This window comes from Lathamus discolor, chromosome 1 (assembly GCF_037157495.1).
Source record: "Lathamus discolor isolate bLatDis1 chromosome 1, bLatDis1.hap1, whole genome shotgun sequence".
NCBI classification, from domain to species: domain Eukaryota; kingdom Metazoa; phylum Chordata; class Aves; order Psittaciformes; family Psittacidae; genus Lathamus; species Lathamus discolor.
Window position 1 is genome coordinate 39,009,701 of NC_088884.1, and position 19,169 is coordinate 39,028,869.

Here is a 19,169-nt window from a genome sequence, read left to right on the forward strand (position 1 = left end):
CGTTAACATCAGGAAGAACTTCTTTACTGTAAGAGTGACAGAGCACTGGAACAGGTTGCCCAGGGGGGTTGTGGAGTCTCCTACACTGGAGATATTCAAGGCCCGCCTGGACAAGTTCCTGTGTGATGTACTGTAGGTTACCCTGCTCTTGCAGGGGGGTTGGACTAGATGATCTTTTGAGGTCCCTTCCAACCCTTGGGATTCTGTGATTCTGTGATTCTGTGATTCACAGCTTCCCTGGGCAACCGATTCCAGTGCCTCACCACCCTCACAGTAAAGAATTTCCTCCTTATATCCAATCTAAACTTCCCCTGTTTAAGTTTTAACCCGTTACCCCTTGTCCTGTCACCACAGTCCCTAATGAAGAGTCCCTCCCCAGCATCCGTATAGGCCCCCTTCAGATACTGGAAGGCTGCTATGAGGTCTCCATGCAGCCTTCTCTTCTCCAGGCTGAAAAGCCCCAACTTTCTCAGCCTGTCTTCATACGGGAGGTGCTCCAGTCCCCTGATCATCCTCTTGGCCCTCCTCTGGACTTGTTCCAGCAGTTCCATATCCTTTTTATGTTGAGGACACCAGAACTGCACACAATACTCCAAGTAAGCTCTCACAAGAGCAGAGTAGAGGGGCAGGATCACCTCCTTCGACCTGCTGGTCACGCTCCTTTTGATGCAGCCCAGGATACGGTTGGCTTTCTAGGCTGCGAGCACACACTGCAGCCAGCTCATGTTCATTTTCTCATCGACCAACATCCCTTCCTTCCAGCGTATCAACCGGACCACACAGCTTGGTGTCATCAGCAAACCTGCTGAGGGCACACTCAATCCCACTGTCCATGTCATCGACAAAGATGTTAAACAAGACCGGTCCCAACAGCGATCCCTGAGGGACACCACTCGTTACTGGTCTCCAGCCTGACATCGAGCCATTGACCACAACTCTTTGTGTGCGGCCATCCAGCCAGTTCTTTATCCACCGAGTGGTCCATCCATCAAATTGATGTCTCTCCAATTTAGAGACAAGGATGTCGTGTGGGACAGTGTCAAATGCTTTGCACAAGTCCGGGTAGATGACATCAACCGCTCTACCCCTGTCCATCAGTTCCGTAGCCCCATCATAGAAGGCCACCAAATCGGTCAGGCAGGATTTCCCCTTAGCGAAGCCATGCTGGCTGTCACCAAGCACCTTGTTGTTTTTCATGTGCCTTCCAGGAGAATCTGCTCCAAGATTTTGCCAGGCCCAGAGGTGAGACTGACTGCTCTTTAGTTCCCTGGGTTTTAAAATTCCCTGGAATTAAAAATAAACTGTGCTGTAAGTTTTGCTTGCTTTTTATTAATAAACAAACGGTGAGTCTGAGTTTTGTACATTTGCTGAGAATAGGCTGTGAATTCTTTCTGGTATTCTTTTTTCCCCCTCAAGAATAAAAGGTAGAAACAAAGTCATTACTGTAAAGATGATGAAATCCATTTGTATGGGTTTCAGTGTTACAGAGTAACACAGTATGTGTGTGGAAAATGGAAAAGCAGTAAAACTTTTCATGCTTTCATTGTCTGAGAAGTTAAATTTAATTAAAGTTTGTTCATAGTTTAATCTGACCATGTCCATGCACAAGGCTGTTGATATTGGTTAGTGGCCTGTGTCACCTCTCCATGATCTTGTGTAAAAATACCCCTTAAAAACCAAAACTCTGTCACTGAACCTCTAGTGCACTGTCCCTGAACAACACATAAAATTTTATAATCTACAGTATTTTAATAACAGTAACATTTTGCAAACTGCATCTCATGCTAAATCACTACATCAGACACTTGTTACCATTACAGTTTTGCTGGAATTTCTGCCTAAAAAAACCCCCACAACCAAATAAATCAAGTCAGTTACATGAGTGCATTCCAATCTCTTTACTGCTCTGTACTCATACCTGTTTTTTGAGGACTGACTGTGGTTTACTGCACTTGGACTAGAACTGCATCCAAACTAACTTCAGTAAGACATTTTGTAATTGTGAAGCACAACTGGATTTGAAATAACATTCTCATGATCAAAGATTCTCAGAAGCTTTTGTAGTAATTGGAGAATAACAACTATATAAAATGTGTTTGCTTCTCATATTTAAATTAAACATAAAGATAAAATGCATGAGAGGGTTATTAAATGAACATACAGATACTTCATCTGATAAGACCAAAGCAATAGAGTGGGATTTTAATTTAGGCATTTGACTGACTTTGTCTAAGAAAAATGTTTTTGAAGTAATGCTGGCCTTGTTCCATAATATCTGAGAAGCTCACTCAGTTGTGGATTGCTCCACGGGGATATTCCCTTCAATGCTGATGTATTATTATTTATATTGTATCCTGAGAATACTGTACATGTGAAATGCACAGGCAGAGTTCCAGGCCTGAAGGCCTTCCATCTAAATGGGCAATATAGGATGGGTGGTAAAATAAATTGCAGTTCTTTACTTGAACTGTAACCAACATCTTTCAGCTCTAAAATTATACCCTTGATCCACTTTGAACTGAAGAAGCATTCAGCACAGTTCTCATCCTGTGGCAATACAACTCAGTCTGACTACAGTGGGTAAGCAAAGCGACTGCTGTCTATGGGTTTCACCATCTTTAACAAAATAGGCTTCTTTTAAAAATTAGTATTCCTGGAAGTCATTTACGTGAAAATTTTTCTTATGGTTTTAGAAAAGGAGAGATGCAAATAAGACTTGAGCCAAAAAACTCTGAAAATCTCCCATTTGTATCAAAAAGACTTTGATTTGAGGGTTGGAGTGGGCATGCAGTCCTTTGGTATGGAACTAAGTAGCCTTGGGAAACAAACCTAAACGCCTGAACTCTAAGCATCTTGCTTCATTACTTTGACAAAATATGCCCATGCCCAACAACTGTGAATGAAGAACAAAAAACCCAAATACTTAAGGTTGCTTCACAGAGGTTTGCACTGACAAGTGGATACGCAGGATACGCAGCCTGCCCTGGGCACTAACACAAAGAGCAACTATTTGAACATCTTTGGAAAGGCCAAAAGCGTGGCAGAAAGAGAAGGAAAAACATCAAAGATCATCCATGGTCCACAGTTATCAGTTTGGTTCTTCTGTCATAATGAAGCTCTCTTCACAAGGGGGCTAAAGCTTTCTTAGCAGTGGAATGAACTTCCTCAGGAGTCAAAACCTCAGAAACATCAACTTTTCTCCCTTCATCTTGACAATCTTGTTCTTTGGGGTTTCTTTAACATAAATACAAGCCAAGCAAAAGTGTTCCGTTGTCTCTCTCCTGCTAAGAGGCAGTATGGAGAAACAAAGACAACTGGGACAAATACCTCTCTAGAGTTAGCTAGTCCCACCTGAATCAAACAGTTTTGGAAAAAATTCCATAAGCAGGACTTCCTTGGCCATCCTTCAGACTCTTCCCCATACTTGTTTCTGCATGAGAGAATAATGTTGGTATATATTTTAATTCTGTCCCTGATTTGGCTTGAAATAATATCCTCTTACATGTAATTGAAGGGAAATCTAATTATTTCTGCTTAAAATAATTATTGCTTAAAATACCATTAAACTAACAAGTCTTCTTTTAGTTCCCTTGTTTCAAGCAATTATGTAGTTTGTTTCTACTAGCTTTATGTGTAAATTTAGGGAGTCCTGAAAGTGAGAAATAATATACTGGCTGCAAAATGAGGCACTGTAAAAGCAGCTTTATATTCCATTACCAATAAGTCTGCTTTGCCATACTCCATCTTCACTTCTTCTATGCCTTTTCTGAGGGAACATACCCAAAGTTATCTCACAGACTTTTATGTGGGATGTCTCAGCTCTGATATTAAAAGTCATTTTTTCAAAGACTGGAGTAGTTTCTCACCTTGGATGGCCCCTTAACCCTCACTTAATAGTCCCTGCCTACATGGTAAGAAGGTTCTTGCTTTCCTGAAGAAACTACTCCTCATACAGTGGTGAGAAAAAATCCCTGGCGTTTATGTTTTTCTTCTCTTAAAATGTCAGGCTATGATACATAGTTCAGCAGCAGCTTCATAAACTGAGCCCTCCCCTGAGCAGGCATGAGACCCTTCAAGAGATGGGTAGGTGATACTTTTCACAGTCCTCTGATTTTCATCTGGCTGTATAAACCACGCCACTCAGTTATCTATTCACGGCTAGATGTGATTTTGGAGTATGTGGGACAAAGGCACAAGAATGAAGGAGAGCAAAGCCTGCTGTACCACTGTTCAAAACTGTTGATCTTGCACTTTTTTTGTCCACTGCTTTCACTAACAAATTATGATTAAGAGGCAGGAAAGAAGAGTAATCCTGGCAGTGTGAGCTTGGGTTCCCTCTGCAGATTTACTGCTGAGCAGGCAGAGTTGTTCTGGAAGACAGAAAGAGTGTGTGTTTCACTGTTTTTCATTGTGACACTTTGACTTCTTCAGAGAAGCTTTTATTTCTTGCATACTCACCCAGAGGAGCTGCAGAAAATCACTGTCAGTCCAATTTACTTCATTATTTACACCAAGGTTAATTTGAAGTAAGGTATTTTATCTTCTCTACTCCAGATAGGAAAAACACTAGATGAAAACAAACACCATTATATCTGATTTTGCTAAGTCAGATCTATCCCTGCCAGGAGAAAAAATCCAGGCTGCAGTTTTAAATGTTCTTTAAACATTCTTCCTGAGCATCTAAAAGGTGTTTTTTCTTGAAAAAGACAGGGTCTCTCTCTCATTGCCCAGGACGCAGTAACTTGTGTGTTAGAGAAAGGAGTTTCAGAAAGGCAGATACAGAACTCTGGCATGTAATGTCGATTAGAAGTTGACATTAAAGACCATTTCCTAAAGACAATTCAGTCATTCTGCCAATTACAATGTCCCTTAGTTACGCAAACGACCAAGTAGAGCAGTGATTATCTGCCTATGCCAGTGCAGGTTTTTCCACCACTGCTCACTGCACATTTTTGTGAAGGTACCTGCTGTCCCCATAGGCACCAGGTCCCCTCAAGGTCATTTTAACAATCTCCAAACATGAAAAATGTTTGCTTAAATATAGCCCTGGAACCTGGGATGATTAATCCATCCATTCATGAGAACCATCGAAAAGATACTTGGAAGGCTTTATAAAAAACATTCTCTAAGTAAGTCAGTTGGTAAGCTGATGGCAAAATACATACCACTAACAGCTGTTCTAGTAAAAGCCTAGATCAACTTGCCAGTTTTCTCACTGTCTCAGCTCCTGTATGTTGCCACGTAGCAGGACATATTCTTGTAGGAGTGCAGGCCCAAGGAAAAAGGAGTGTTATTTTTAACATTTTCTCTCTAGCAGTCACCATTCATAACTTACAACATATTCTGTGAAAAGTCTGAGAGAAACATTGATTGATTTAAATCTCCCTTAATTTTTTACCAAAGGCAAAAACTCCACACACTGGTGCTTAATCACACTTTGCATCGTGTACAAGCATGCAGTTTTCCATACAAATTCCATAAGGTGTTTAATCTGCTATTGCAAAAATACTTATTTGCATACAATCACACCCTGCTGTGGTTTTAAATGTTTTCTCAGAATACATTTTGAGCCTATTATCTTAACCTCACTGCCTTTCTACCCACATATAGACTAGCAGACATGCAAACCCTTTAATTTTTATTCAGGCCTGACTGTAATTAAGTTGAAGTACATTTGTTCTTTAAAACTATAGGACTCAGCTTATTCCATAAGTGCTGCTGGTGAGTACACTGTTGTTAAGTTGCTGAGCTGTAGCAAGGTTTGCAGCTTACGAATAAAAGTTATTACAGGAGCAAACAGTGATGGGCAGTTTGGGATATTTTGGTAGTCTGAAATGTTTGTTCATGCCATGCATGCCAGCTGTTGAACAGAAGCAGTCAGTCAGAACAGCACTATCTTATTCTTCAAAAAATCTTAACCCAAATACCAAGAAATGCTGACCCTGGTTAGAGAAATCAGGGTGAAGAGCATCTTTCTGTTGCCTTTCTTGCTGGAAACAGGTTTGATCCAGATGCAGAGAACATGCACTCACAATCAGATTGCGTGACATGGCAGCACATACTATGCTAGGTATGCTCTTCCCCATCAGTGTCTGACAAACTAATTATATATCATTTGTTTAAAGGAGACATTAGAATAAAACACAAGCACTGTAAGCATGGATAACAGTACCTTTACTGACTTGTGCTACAGCTGCACCCTGACAAACAAGTCCTCTTCTTGATGTGTTTTTACAGAGCATTTTAATGACTACTGTCAAGCCACTTAGAAAGTACCTTTGCTGACTCTTGGATTTTCTTTATGGCAAATACAAAATTTCTTGTCCTCCTATGTTCTTGCACTGAACTTTAGTACATATTTATTAAACCAAATCCACTATATTCCACTTCTATGAAAAACTATACCATATGAAATAATGCATAGTTAGGGCACAAACACATGGTAAGAACCTATCTTAAGAGGACAGAACTAAGTAGGTTGCAATGGGCCTTGGGAGGCCAACTGGGACCACCTACTTACTGCTCAAAGCAGGGCCAATTAGAGAAGATTGCTCAGGACCACATTTATTCAAGCTCTTGAGTATCTACTAGGAAAGTCACACAACCTCCCTGGGCAACTTGTTCCAATATTTGACCACCTTCATTATACAAATAAATAAATAAATAAATAAATACATCTATCTCTACAACTAAGCAGAATTTCCCATGTTTCAACACGTGTCCATTCCCTTTTGGCCTACCACTGTGCCACTTTGAGAAGAGTCTGACTTGGCCTTCCATGCACACAACAGCAGCAAGATCTTCCCTCAGCTGCTCCCTTAAGGCTGAGCAATATCAGTTCTCTCAGTCTGCCATAATATACCATTTTTTCCAGTCCCCTGACCATCTTGCTGTTTCTCTCCTGTACTAGTTGCAAAGCAGCCATACTATATCAGACTCCGCAGGTATGCCTAACTTGCTTCTCAACTTAATGACCAGGACTAAACAGTCAGGAGGACAGTATAAAGAACAAGTCAGGTATAGCACAATCCTTTTTCATATACAGAATTTTCAGTAAAGTGTTGGTTAGTGAAAACCTGAACTAAAGGCCACTGTATTCTGTTCCATTTACTAGTTGCTAATGCTCTGCCTCCCTTTTGAATATAGTCATTTTTTGAAAGTAATTATATTTTTACATTCCACATTTCTGGAAGCAGCGAGATCCACACTTTAGTTCTGCAGCATCTGAAAAAAGACTACTTTTTGGTTGGTTTTAACCTGCTGTCAATTACTTAATACAAAAAGTGAGTGAAAGTTCCCTACCTCCTGTCCACAAGCCACCATTTTATATAATTCAAATATCTTGCCTCCATCACTGAGGCATTGTTAATTTTATCTTTTTTAAACTGAAAAGTCCAAGTGTAGTCAACTGTAGAAAATAAACTGTTCTCTATGTTTTATTATATTTTGTGCTACTTTTACATTCTTTCTGACCTGGAAAACCAGCTTCATTCTGTTGTCTAGATGTGGCCACACCACTGGTGTACACAAAGATGTCACAACGCTTTCTGCTCCATTCTGTCTTCCTTTTCTAATAATTCCTGGTATTTTTGACTTGGAACTGGAAATTAAGTTTCCAAACAATTACCTATAGAGGCTCTAAGAACTTTTTTTGCTGTAACAGCATATGTAGAACTTACCACTAGGCACATACAATTAAGATTGGTTTTGCCTGTAGGCATTATTTTCCAGCTATTGAGACTGAATTTCAACTTCTAGTTGCTGCTCAGCAGAATGTGATCCTCTTGAAACTCCTTGCTGTCAGCTTTGTACTCCACTACTGTAAAGGATTTTGCATCAGCAGCAAACTGTGCTGCTTCCTTACTCAGTCTCTTTCCAACACTATTTCTGAGAATGCTAACTAGTGCAGGTCCCAGCATGAATCCCTGTGGGAGTCCAATCGTAACTCTCCTGCGGTGTAAAAAATGACTATTTATTGCTACCCCGTTAACCCTTATCCTTCAGCTAGGGAAGACAGAAGATACAAGACAGGCTTTCTTCCTGACCTCTGACAGCTCATGTCCTTTAGCAGCACTGGTGAAGGGCTGTGCCAGAAGCTCTTTTGAAATCATGGCAATGAATGCATCACCCTGGTTTATCAGTTTGTTGATTTTGTCAAACAACTTCATAATTATGACAAGGTTTCTCTACCTACGAAAACCCAAGTTGATTTTTCCATAGTCTGACGTATTTGTCTGTATGCTGAAGCCTCACCCCAGCTGTCAGTGATTTCCCTGTATGACCTGAGACAACTCTTGGTTGTCAACTACACCAGCAAAAGGACTCAGATGCTGAAAATGAATACTTCTGATTATTAAAGCCAAAATGACTGTCTTCAAAATTCTCATCCAGTTGTTTTCCAACTATGGAGATGCCTACATTCCGTACATTCTTATTTCAGTGAGGTTCCCAAAACATCTCTGACTGCTTGTACTGAGTTTGCAAGGCAAGGTTTTGGTAGTGGGGGTCTAACAAGCATGGCTTTCTGTGCGAAGCTGCTAGAAGCATCCCTATGTCTAACAAAGCCAGTGCCAGCCAGCTACAAGATGGGCCCACCACTGGCCAAGGCCGAGCCGTCCAGTGAAGGTGGTAGTGCCTTTGGGATAACATAGTTAAGAAGGGGGAGGGGGGGGAATGTTAATTTCTGTGTTCGCAGACAGAGGATAAAACCAAACCCAGGTCCTCCTCAAGCTGAGTTTCAGGGTTTCTAATCATTGAACTATAGAAGAAAGCCAGGATGGCATCTCCTATCCCTTAAATATTTGCATTATGTATAAAGGGGCCTCCTTAGATCTAAACATGACCTCTTTCTAAACATGAAAAGATTTACTGAAGTGAACTCCAAGCAGAGCAAGCAGCTTCTTCCAACTCAGTTTTGATGATGTTGAGAAAAACACTTGTAAGTTTTGCAGCTGTACTTCATCACCTGATTTGCCTTTGCACTGAAACACCTCCCATGTAGCTGTGTTGGCAAAATGAACCATTTGCCTGTGTCCTGGTTATAAGTTTGTGACATGGACCTAACGTAATTCCTGAATTAGCACTGTAGTGGCTGAGGCAAAGGCACATAGTCCATCTGCCAATTTTCCAATAGCACGAGCAGTAATACGTGCTCATGAGACACAACTGACACCATCCCAGCATCTTGCAAGATTCTTTACCACTAATCCCCAGTCACTGTAACTTCAGTCACATAAGTGTCATGGGCTTTTCACAGTGTACAGTATAGCCAGCTTCTTGTTTCTCCACTTGCTTCCCCCAAGGACCACATAGGAAACCTGAGCAGAGAACTAGCTGTGACTGAGTTCACCTACCAGCAAGGTTTTTCAGTGTTAACTGCCACAAATCTGAGCAGTGCAGCACTGACACCCTCTGCAGACCTAATCCACACTCCCTTGCAAGTATAATGAAACTGTATTTCTTCTCTTGTAAAAGAAACACAGAAATAATTCCACTAATGCTAATGAAGTGTCACCTAACACAGTGACAAATGCCCTAAGAATACCTAAGTATTTATTCAGTGAATGAATAAATAAATAAGGCAAAGGGCTCTTGCTGCATGCAGAGATTTAAAATAACCAGCTGCTTTCTCCTGTAAGAGACATCTATTCTGTGTCCTGAATTAGGAAGGGGGAAAACAGAAAAATAGTGTATGATATGCTACTTACTTCTACCACACTTTGTGCCCACAAGTGAGTCAAAATTACAGTTGCACAAGTTGCCTGATTTTTAGAAGTCTGACATTGTGACAACGCTCTTTGAACAGTTTTGTACAGTCAAGTGTGTGCAGTTCTGAGGCCCTAAAACTCTGAAATACAAACGGGTGAAGTAAGGACAAAGCAGCAATCTACACTTGGAATTTCCTTCCTTTTGTCAGCTGATGTCCGATCTTGAATGTTATTGCAACACACTGTAGCTTTTTTGTTGCATTTAATTAGATTTACGTCCCATTTGGTTATCACAGGCTAGTTGGAAGCAGACGTGTACATTCTACAGTCAGCACGCTGACACTCCTCCTGGGAAACAGCCAGCAAGAAGTTACAGGAACTCCAAGTGGCAGCCTTTGTTAGGGGAATGAAAACAGATCGATTTGGTTAAGGAGAACATCCATTTGTGAGGAGAAGTGAATTAGAATACATACTTGGGAGACCCAAATGGCAGCTTCATTTGCAGTGATGTTTTCCAGGCTTTCAATATTCACATGGTAAGGACCAAGCATCTAGTATCTCAAGAAGTAAAATACGTAATATCTCAGACAGCAAGCTTAAAATGAGGTCAGAGAAAACGCCTAAGTTTAAAACTCTGGTTTTGGCAGCTTGTTGTATTATCTTTAAAAGTCTGCTGACCAACTGCCACAGAGACAAGTATCTGCCCTTCACAGACTGGTACTTAGAGCTCAGGGATGCTTTAACCACATCAGTGGTATATTTGTACAAGAACAAAACAATTTGTACAACTGAGGGAAACCAAATTACAACATGAACAGCCACCTGAGGAATTCCTGGATGACCAGGTCTGCTCCATTTTTCCCTGAATACCAAAGGAACAAGAGAAGAAGGTCTGTCATCTTCCAGCAATCATTTCAGGAAAAGTTTCGCTATGTGAATTACAATGTCCAGCAGCAAAACACCTTTATTTGATATTGAACATATTTTTTCCCACTTTAAACTGAAATGATGACAGCCTAACTAACAATGACAATACTCAAAGTATTGAACTACTGGTTTAAATTATTGGCTCAATCTTGTTGTGGTTTTTGTTTGTTTGTTTTAATTTATTTTTAAAGGTTTTGTTACAGTGTCAAAAGGATTTTGGAAAGGTGGGGGCGGGGGGGAAGGGGTTAGAATAAAATTATACTCTAGGTAGCCTCTTACAGCAGAGAAAGAGGGCGAGCTTCTGTACCACGTTTCAACCAGAAACGTGCTTTCAATGCTGAGTCATACATGCTGTGAGATAGTGTTACAGACACCTATAGCTGGGTTAGGTGGCGCCTATAGCGTATCAAAGGCCTTCTTTATTACAAAACAAAGTGACTGCAAAGTTCTGTGATTTGTCACGAGGCTGCTGCTATGGTTTTATTTTTTAACAGAAACTGTTTACTCTCCTGTGTTTACTTCAACAGAATTTATAGTTGAAACACTGAGGATCGTAATCAGTATCCATCTCTGAAAACACATCCAGGCTTCATGCTGGGGAATACACACCTCATACTGATCAGAAAATACTTCCCTGATGAGAAGACAAACTACACATGAAATGGGATAAATTCCAAAGTTCTGGGGAAGAAGAAATGTAACTCCTTCACTTCATACCTTTGAGAAGTTTGTTGCCATGAATCTCTGAACAACACATGACACTGAACTGCAGAAACACAATGCATAATTTGGCAGTCTATTCCCAAAGAGTCCCCTTCTTGTCAGGCCCAGACATTAAAAAGAAAGAATACATGATAAATAAGGGAGCACTTTCTTAACCAGATGAATCTGCTGTTAAAATGTTGTACAGTACTGGACTGCTCTGTTGTTTCCAGAATTGAACGCTGCCTAAATCAGTGTAGGTCACAGGCAAAAGCACTTCACCTGCTGAGTCCAAACTTCATGCTAGAGCTCACAACAAAATGTTGGCACCCCCTGGTAAGAATTCTGGACATGGAACACGAGGGGTCTGTGAACTGACACTGAAATATGTTTTACAGTGAAATGAGAACTTCTGGAAATACATGCCACAGCTCAATTCTATTTCCTTTCCAATGACTCCTTACAAAATATTTATATGACCTGCTAATTTTTAAATAAAAGGATGGGTTAAACTGAAAATTTTTATTTGGGGTGAAAGTTTCATTATTAATAAAGGAGTTAATTCTAAATAGTGCTAAACTTTAATACCTTTAAGACGAACATTTAACCATGAAATGGTTTACCCACCAGTTATGAATCAGAGAACAATGAAATGTATGGTTACTTTTGATGCCTCAGAAAAGCCATGCATTTAGCATACCCAGTAGCCACTGCATAAGACCACATAAGAAATGCTCAAACAAATTGAAACATTTAGCTACTAAAATAATGATTGTACAAACGTTAGCTATGGGCTAACCACTATAGAAAAGCTTTAAATGTGTCAGCAGTAGTTTTGATTTTTAAAAAGAAAGAATATGAGCTATAGTGAAATAACAGAGGAGGTCTCTGACTTCAAAGTTGATCTGAAGAACGTTTAGGAAAATCTAAGAGAACTGAAGATGCCATCAAAGGACTTAAAGCAATCTAAGTTCATAATGTGCAGAAGTTTGCAAGCAGATATGCGATCTTTGAAAGACTAGTAATCAATGCAGAATCTGGACAAGCTGCCCTAATCCCAGTTTGGGATGACAAAAACAATTGTAGATATGACCAGGAACCAGTATGTCTTGGATCCAAAACATCTATGAAGTGAAAAAGAGAAGGAACTGTGTGGAGACCTCATAGCAGCCTTCCAGTATCTGAAGGGGGCCTATAAGGACGCTGGGGAGGGACTCTTCATTAGGGTCTGTAGTGACAGGACAAGGGGTAATGGGTTAAAAATTGAACAGGGGAAGTTTAGATTGGATATAAGGAAAAAATTCTTTACTGTAAGGGTGGCGAGGCACTGGAATGGGTTACCCAGGAAATTTGTGAATGCTCCAGCCCTGACAGTGTTCAAGGCCAGGTTGGACAGAGCCTTGGGTGGCATGGTTTAGTGTGAGGTGTCCCTGCCCATGGCAGGGGGGTGGGAGTTTGATAATCTTAAGATGCTTTCCAACACTAACTATTGTATGATTCTATGTGACCAGTCAGAAATTCTCAGCAGGAATGAGGTGTGGTAAGGTCTTAAGACAGAAAACCACTTGGAGAAAGAGCCGCAGAGAACAGCAAAGCTCCTGAAGTATCTAAATCCAGAACTGGTCTGTCAGTAAATCTGAGTGACCTGGGTAAGATAACAGGTAAATGGTAAAGACACCCAATTTGGCAGGTGAACAAAACCAGCACTTCGATGACGACACTGAACTTGACTGTTGAAGAGGCACTATGCTATCCAAATCTAATACAAATCCTGACATATAAACGCTGCCATTCACATGAGCTGGTGAAGCCATGCAGTATAGACATTTGTAGACTTTGTTCCTTGCTCATCCAGACGCTGCTGAGGCAGCTGTGGAAAAATTGCGAGGTACAAATACTTAGCTGGATGTGGACTCACAGATTGAGATCAAAAACTGAAGCCAAGCAAACTTCAAAGCAAGTTTGCGTAACAGACAACCCGAAGGTCACAAAGAATCCTGCAGATGTCTTCAGAGCAGGTCATTGCTTTGCAACCCACTGTTATATTACATTTATGGGACATGAGCATATACAGTACGTTAGATGACAGAGTTTGCTACATGTCTTCAGTTACTACGTGACTCAGCTATAGGAAAATCCCATTTGTTCTGTTTTACCCATCTAGCTCTCTGAGCACTGACTCACACACAGAGAAGCCAACAGCTGCAATGGTACAAATGTTAAACCACACTTGTGTGCTTTCTCCCCTTTTCCTTCTAGATATTATCACCTTTCTAGCATGTACATCTCAAGAAAATCTCTGCATAGGCTTCAGCTTCTCCAGCTCTCATGCAACCTACAGATTAAATTAATGTTGGGGTAGCGGAGTACTGTCATCCATGTGCTTCTGCCACTTCTGCTATGAAGCAGTAACTCTCAAGGGAAGAAGGGTGAGCAACTGTCAGAGCAAGATTCTTCCTTCTCTCTGTCAAAGACTTTACATAACTGAAACACAGTTAAAACATGAGTTGCACAACCCCTGTGAAAGTAAGATACGTAGTCAGACCAGTTCTGTGAAGTAACCGGGCACTTGGTATTTCTTGGTGGAGAGGTCAGAAGCTAGAGCAAGGCCAAAGAAGCCAGACAGCAAAAGGGAAACATATGCAGCATGGTCTGAAACAAAGCTGATGGGAGCTCTGCACAGGCTGCCGGCTGCTCTAACCACAAGCAATGTGTTTGGTTTGTGTGTGTGTACTGGGACAGTAATTACACATTCAAGATTAATTGTAGATTACAAGGTCTTCTGGCCCAGGACCTGTTACACGCATTGGTCTGTCAACAGGCAACATATGACATGACATGTGGGTAGTGACAGTAAGAACAAATGTGTGGTGTTTTTTTGCACCGGCTAACAGGAACATTCAGTGTCCCCACGAAGCTGCACAACACACAGGTGTTGTGCCTTCCTCTCATTCTTCTTCTTACCTCATTTCTTCCTGTTGTTTTAACTGATACACTGTCCACTCTGCTTTCAGCTGCAGGTAGTGCACTCCATGAAAACAGCACAACTTCAACAGCTATCAACGAGTTACCGTATCAAGTGCCTAAAACAACACTGTGGCACGGCGCACAACGCAGTGGACAGGGCCGCCTTGCCAGAAATTCAAACCAACTGACCCAATCCCGCCCAGAGCTGTGCGCGCAGTTACACCTTTAATGCTCTGTCTAGTTACTTTTACCTGAGAAGCCAGTAAGACCCGCTCCGTGGCCGCCTCCCTCACGGCTGACCCCGGCACCGCTCTGAGGCGCGCTGTCCACTGAGCGCTGTTTACCCGGGAGCAGCCCTGCCGGCCCTCCCACCGGCTGGAGCCGGTGTCGGGGCGGGTGACATGGCCGCTACCCACCGACCCCCCCCCACCTTAACGGCCGCCGCGCCCCGCCCGCTTGCCGGCTGCCCCCGCCCCCGGGCCGCTGCCCCCGGAAGGCGCTCTCGCCGTGCCCCGGAAGTTGTGGCGGGCACAGTTCGGCCCAGAGCGAGGCCCTGTTGCCGCCGCTGTCGGGACGCGCAGCCGTTACCCGCGGGGCCGCCGTCTTGCCCGTCACAGGCGGCCCGGCCGGCTCGGCGCGGCGCGGCGGCCAGCGCGGGGCTCATGACGGAGGTGGGTGCTGCTCCTTCCCTATCTCTGCCTGGATACCTCTCGCGGGGGTGCCCAGCCGGCTCCGCTGGGAGGGGGCGGCAGTGGAGTCTCCCGGGGCCGGGCCTGAGCCCGGCTCGCCATGGGCGGGAACAGCCCAGTGTCTCGTCTCTTCCCGTGGGACGTGCCCTGTGGGGGGACCTACTCCTTCCCCGGTCGAGGTGTAGGTGCGGGGTGCGGGGGCTCGCTGCGGGGGTGGCGGGGCTGGGACCCCCGAGGTGGGGACCGTCAGGGGCACGGGCGGGTGGGGGGGCTACGGTCGGGTGGTGCTTGTTGGCGGGGAAGGCTGCGGGGGATCAGCGCCTTGTTCTGGGGCGGGAGGGAGGGAGGGAGCGAGCGAGCGGGGGTGGGTGAGCGGAGTGTGAGTTTAAAAACAAAAGACGTTCGAGTCTTGCTGCGGTTGGCTCGCTGGGGCAGGGCTGGCGCGGGGTGCGGGGCCCGGCTGCCTGACCGCCCGCCCGCGCGCTTGGCGGGTCTGCCAGTTCAGCCTCATCTTGGGTGACCTGTCAAGTGCCTGCACCTTCCTCTGGCTCAGTTGCTGCCATCACATGCCTCTCAAGACAAGCGCATGTTCTGTTCCACGTCGCCGATCAAGTCCTGGGGCTTTCGAGGTGCGAGCCCTGAGACTAATTGAGAGCTCTGTCAGGTCAGTGGGTTAGTTAAGGTCAACAGACAGAGCCTCCTCCGAGGGGAATGGCGTCTTCCGGGCTTTTCAAAGTGATGCTGTCTGTATCAATGAAAGTGATACCTACCTTACTTGTTCCTGTTTTAAACTCTCCTTCTGACATAACCCTACTTGTGAATGTAGTGAGGGCAGATCTGAAGTGTTGCAAAGGTCAAAAGGTGTCTGTGTATTCATTTGCCTCGGTTCTTCACCTGGTCTTGCAGTTTATTTGGGTCTTTTGGTTTAGTTTTTTTTTTTCATTTTCATCTGAAAAATGAAAGCATGCTTCCTCATCTCCCTGGTCACTGCGTCTTGTTCAGTGTTAATGTGCTAGGTGCTAGGGGTAATAATGATGACCAGAAATTGCTTGGAATGGTGTTGGACTGTGAGTTGAAAATAATCCTGTTACTGCAGTGAATACATACTGTAGAAATCAGGGTTGATTTTAGTCAGCGTTGAACTGTCATTTGATATTAATAATGTTTTTGACAGTATTTTTTTTGTGACTTTTTTTGAATATCCTTTGATTTTTTTTTCTTTTTTTTCCTATTTAAAGTGCTAGTGACAATGTTACATTTAGTGTTAATGAGCAAAAAGTCTTCTGAATAAGTATCTCTTTAATGGCATTAATGTTAGTAGTAATTATATATTATGAGTTTACTGTTAAGTCTGCTCTGCTAGCTCTACAATACTAGGGGACTGAAAAACTAATTTTTTTAAGATTTATTGGTGTGTTAAAAGTGATTTGGTATTAAGATACATGGCTCCAGATCCAGTAAGCATCCTGTTTTCTAGTTAAAGTCAGCAGAACTGCCAGTGAAGTTCATTGTGTGTCTTCAGCAGTTAGTAAGTGCATTTGAAAAGCACACCTGTCTATGCCTGCTTAAAAAGAAACCTGTATCAGTATAAATCAACAGTTCAAGTCCAAACCCCCCATTAATTCCGTCCTAAATAAAAAGTGATTAAGAACGTTATTCCTTGCCTGAGATTCCCTGACTTTATTTGCTTCTGTGTCAAGAATGCTTTGAAAACATTTGTTGAAACAATGCGCTAGCAGTTACATGTTAATCTGGTTAAATGGCTTTCCCGGGTTTTGCTCACTTTCCAGTTCAGTGTCTTTGTTTTAAGTGCTGGTGGTGAGTTGTAGTCAAACTGTTCTCATTTCTGCATAATTCTTACAGGCGGCAGTAGTTTGGAACACTTTCTCATGATACAAGAAATCTCTGTTAAAGAGAGGAAAGGTCTTACTGTTTCAATGGGCAGATGGTAGTTTGTGGAAGAATCTATATTTGTAAGAAAAGGAGAGTTTCATAAATTGGAAAAATATACAAGGCACTTGGGAAGACTGGATACATGAATCTGATTCTGCATGTCAGTTCTACAGTTATTGAACTGTGATGTTGGTATGTTTTGTCTTTTGAATTGATTGTTTCTTTTACTTGTTAACTGGCTCAACATAAATATATTTCTTTGCATAGGAAATAATTCCCTGCCAAATCTAATGCTCTAGTAATGAATTTCTGTTATCTGGATGTTAAGCATGATGATTGTTAACAGTCTATTTGTACTCCTACTTATGATACTTTACTGTTCAAAAATTAGCTTGAAAGTAGCTATATCCATGTTTATTAGGGGTCTGATTCTGAACACATAGAAATTAATTTTGTTCACTTCCTGCAATCATTGTGTCTTTTAGTTTAAGCAAAACAACTTTTTGAATAGTGGATGAAATTCACTCCTGAGCAAAGAGGTTTGTAAGACCACTTTAATCACCGGAACCACTGTTTAGATTCCTTGTAAATTCCTTGTAAATACTGAACTTGTTAATACTTAACATGACTGCATTGGTTTAATTATGTCTGTGTTCTTCAATGCAAATATCTGAGGTGATTTAATCAGTGATATTTAAAAGAATATCTGGTGAAAGTATATTAAGTTAGAGTAACTAATGCTCTATCTTCATTTTATTAAACATGAAGAGCAAAATTGTTTTAATGTAGTGAATTGACCTCACTTCCTCTGCTTGTGCCCAACTAGACTATGGATGCGTAGGTTTCTGGAAAAAAAAAAAAAGGACAAGGTTTAATCTTAGGAACAAATTAATTAAAATAATAATGTCAGGTCCTCTGACAAGTTTAAATGTAAAATGTGGTTGTGTACAAGTGTGTTACCACAGCATCACAAGCTGATTAAAACTGGATCTTCTGTTTTCCTAGCCTTCTTCCCCCTCTTCCTTCCTTGTGCTGGTAAGGGTTGCACTGGAAGCTGGTTGAGGAAGCTGAACTAGCTGAAAGCTAGCAACACTTTTCAATTTGGTAAAGTCGGTTTTTGATTGGCTCAGCACCCTGACCTGAATGACCATGCAGTTGCATACCTGTCAGGGGCTGTGTGAGCAGAGGTGGGATCCCAGAGAGGGAGGGAAGAGTGACACTGCACAGGCCTGAAAGTGTGAGACTGATACTCCAGCCTGCAACCTACCACTTTGTAAAGGTGATCTGCTGGTATAGACCAGCTCCACCATTGAAAAACATGGTCCTGTTTGTTTCCACCTCGCTCTGCTGCTTCCTTCTTTGTGCAGGCAAATACTTGTATGGTTATGTGGTGAACTGGGTTGAGGTTTGAACGAACTTGGGGGAGGGGTAGGGAGGGGAGGGTTAGGTTTAAGCTGGATCAGTTTGCTGCACAAACATTTGTGCTGGCGCAAAGATGGGGGTGGAAGCAAGCAGTAAGGGGAGCAGGGTGTGTCTGTTTCTTTTGGTGACAGTGACACATTATGCCAGTTTAAAGTATGTTCAGTGCTGGCCTCCTTCACTGAGGTTAAGCTTGTACAGCGTGGAGGGTTTGAAGACATTGTTCAGTTATGGTTCATGGGCATATTTTACATCTAAGACCCCTTAATCCATGGCAGTGTGTCTCTGATTTCATTATGTACTTCGAAGGGATTTTGGGTGAAGAATATGGCCTTTTGTATAGTAACTAATTATTTTTTAGCGTTTTTATTTGGTACCTGATGTTTCATTTAGTGGCACTTAATGGGACAAACGTGCTGTTTGTAACTGCTGTTCATCCATCCTGTTCTTGAAATGGGGAATTTGTTCAGAATATGTATTCTGTTTTTAAAGACTGAAATAAGAAAACTGCAAGGTATTTTGCAGTAATAAGTAGATTAAAAACACCAAATGAACAAACCTATGAAAATTATGAGGCTGACCTAAGACATATAACTTTAGACAGTTTCCTAGGAGGCAGTGCGTGACTTCTTAAGTAACTATTTAATGGTTAGTGGTTTTCAAAATCTATCTTAAGGCTTTCAGGCTATCACAGAAGTTGTACTTAATGTTTCAGAATATGGACAGGCATTGATTTTTTTTATTCCTCCTGTCCCCAAACAGCTGTGAAAATTGTAGATACTCTGCCCCCTGTCTTTTGTCTCTACTCCTCTGCCATAGATGATTACCATGCTTAATGATCCTTTCCACAAAAGAATTTGTATGC

General features: G+C 42.2%; 1 protein-coding gene across 1 annotated transcript in view; it reads left to right on the forward strand.

The window, feature by feature from the left end:
* The first annotated feature begins 14,850 nt into the window (after positions 1 to 14,850).
* The window catches only part of FRS2 (fibroblast growth factor receptor substrate 2), a 58,352-nt gene continuing 54,033 nt past the window's right edge, over positions 14,851 to 19,169 (forward strand). Inside the window, exon 1 of the mRNA XM_065668773.1 lies at positions 14,851 to 14,974. The gene's annotated coding sequence lies outside the window, so the exon portion shown is untranslated. The remainder of the gene's footprint in view (positions 14,975 to 19,169) is intronic.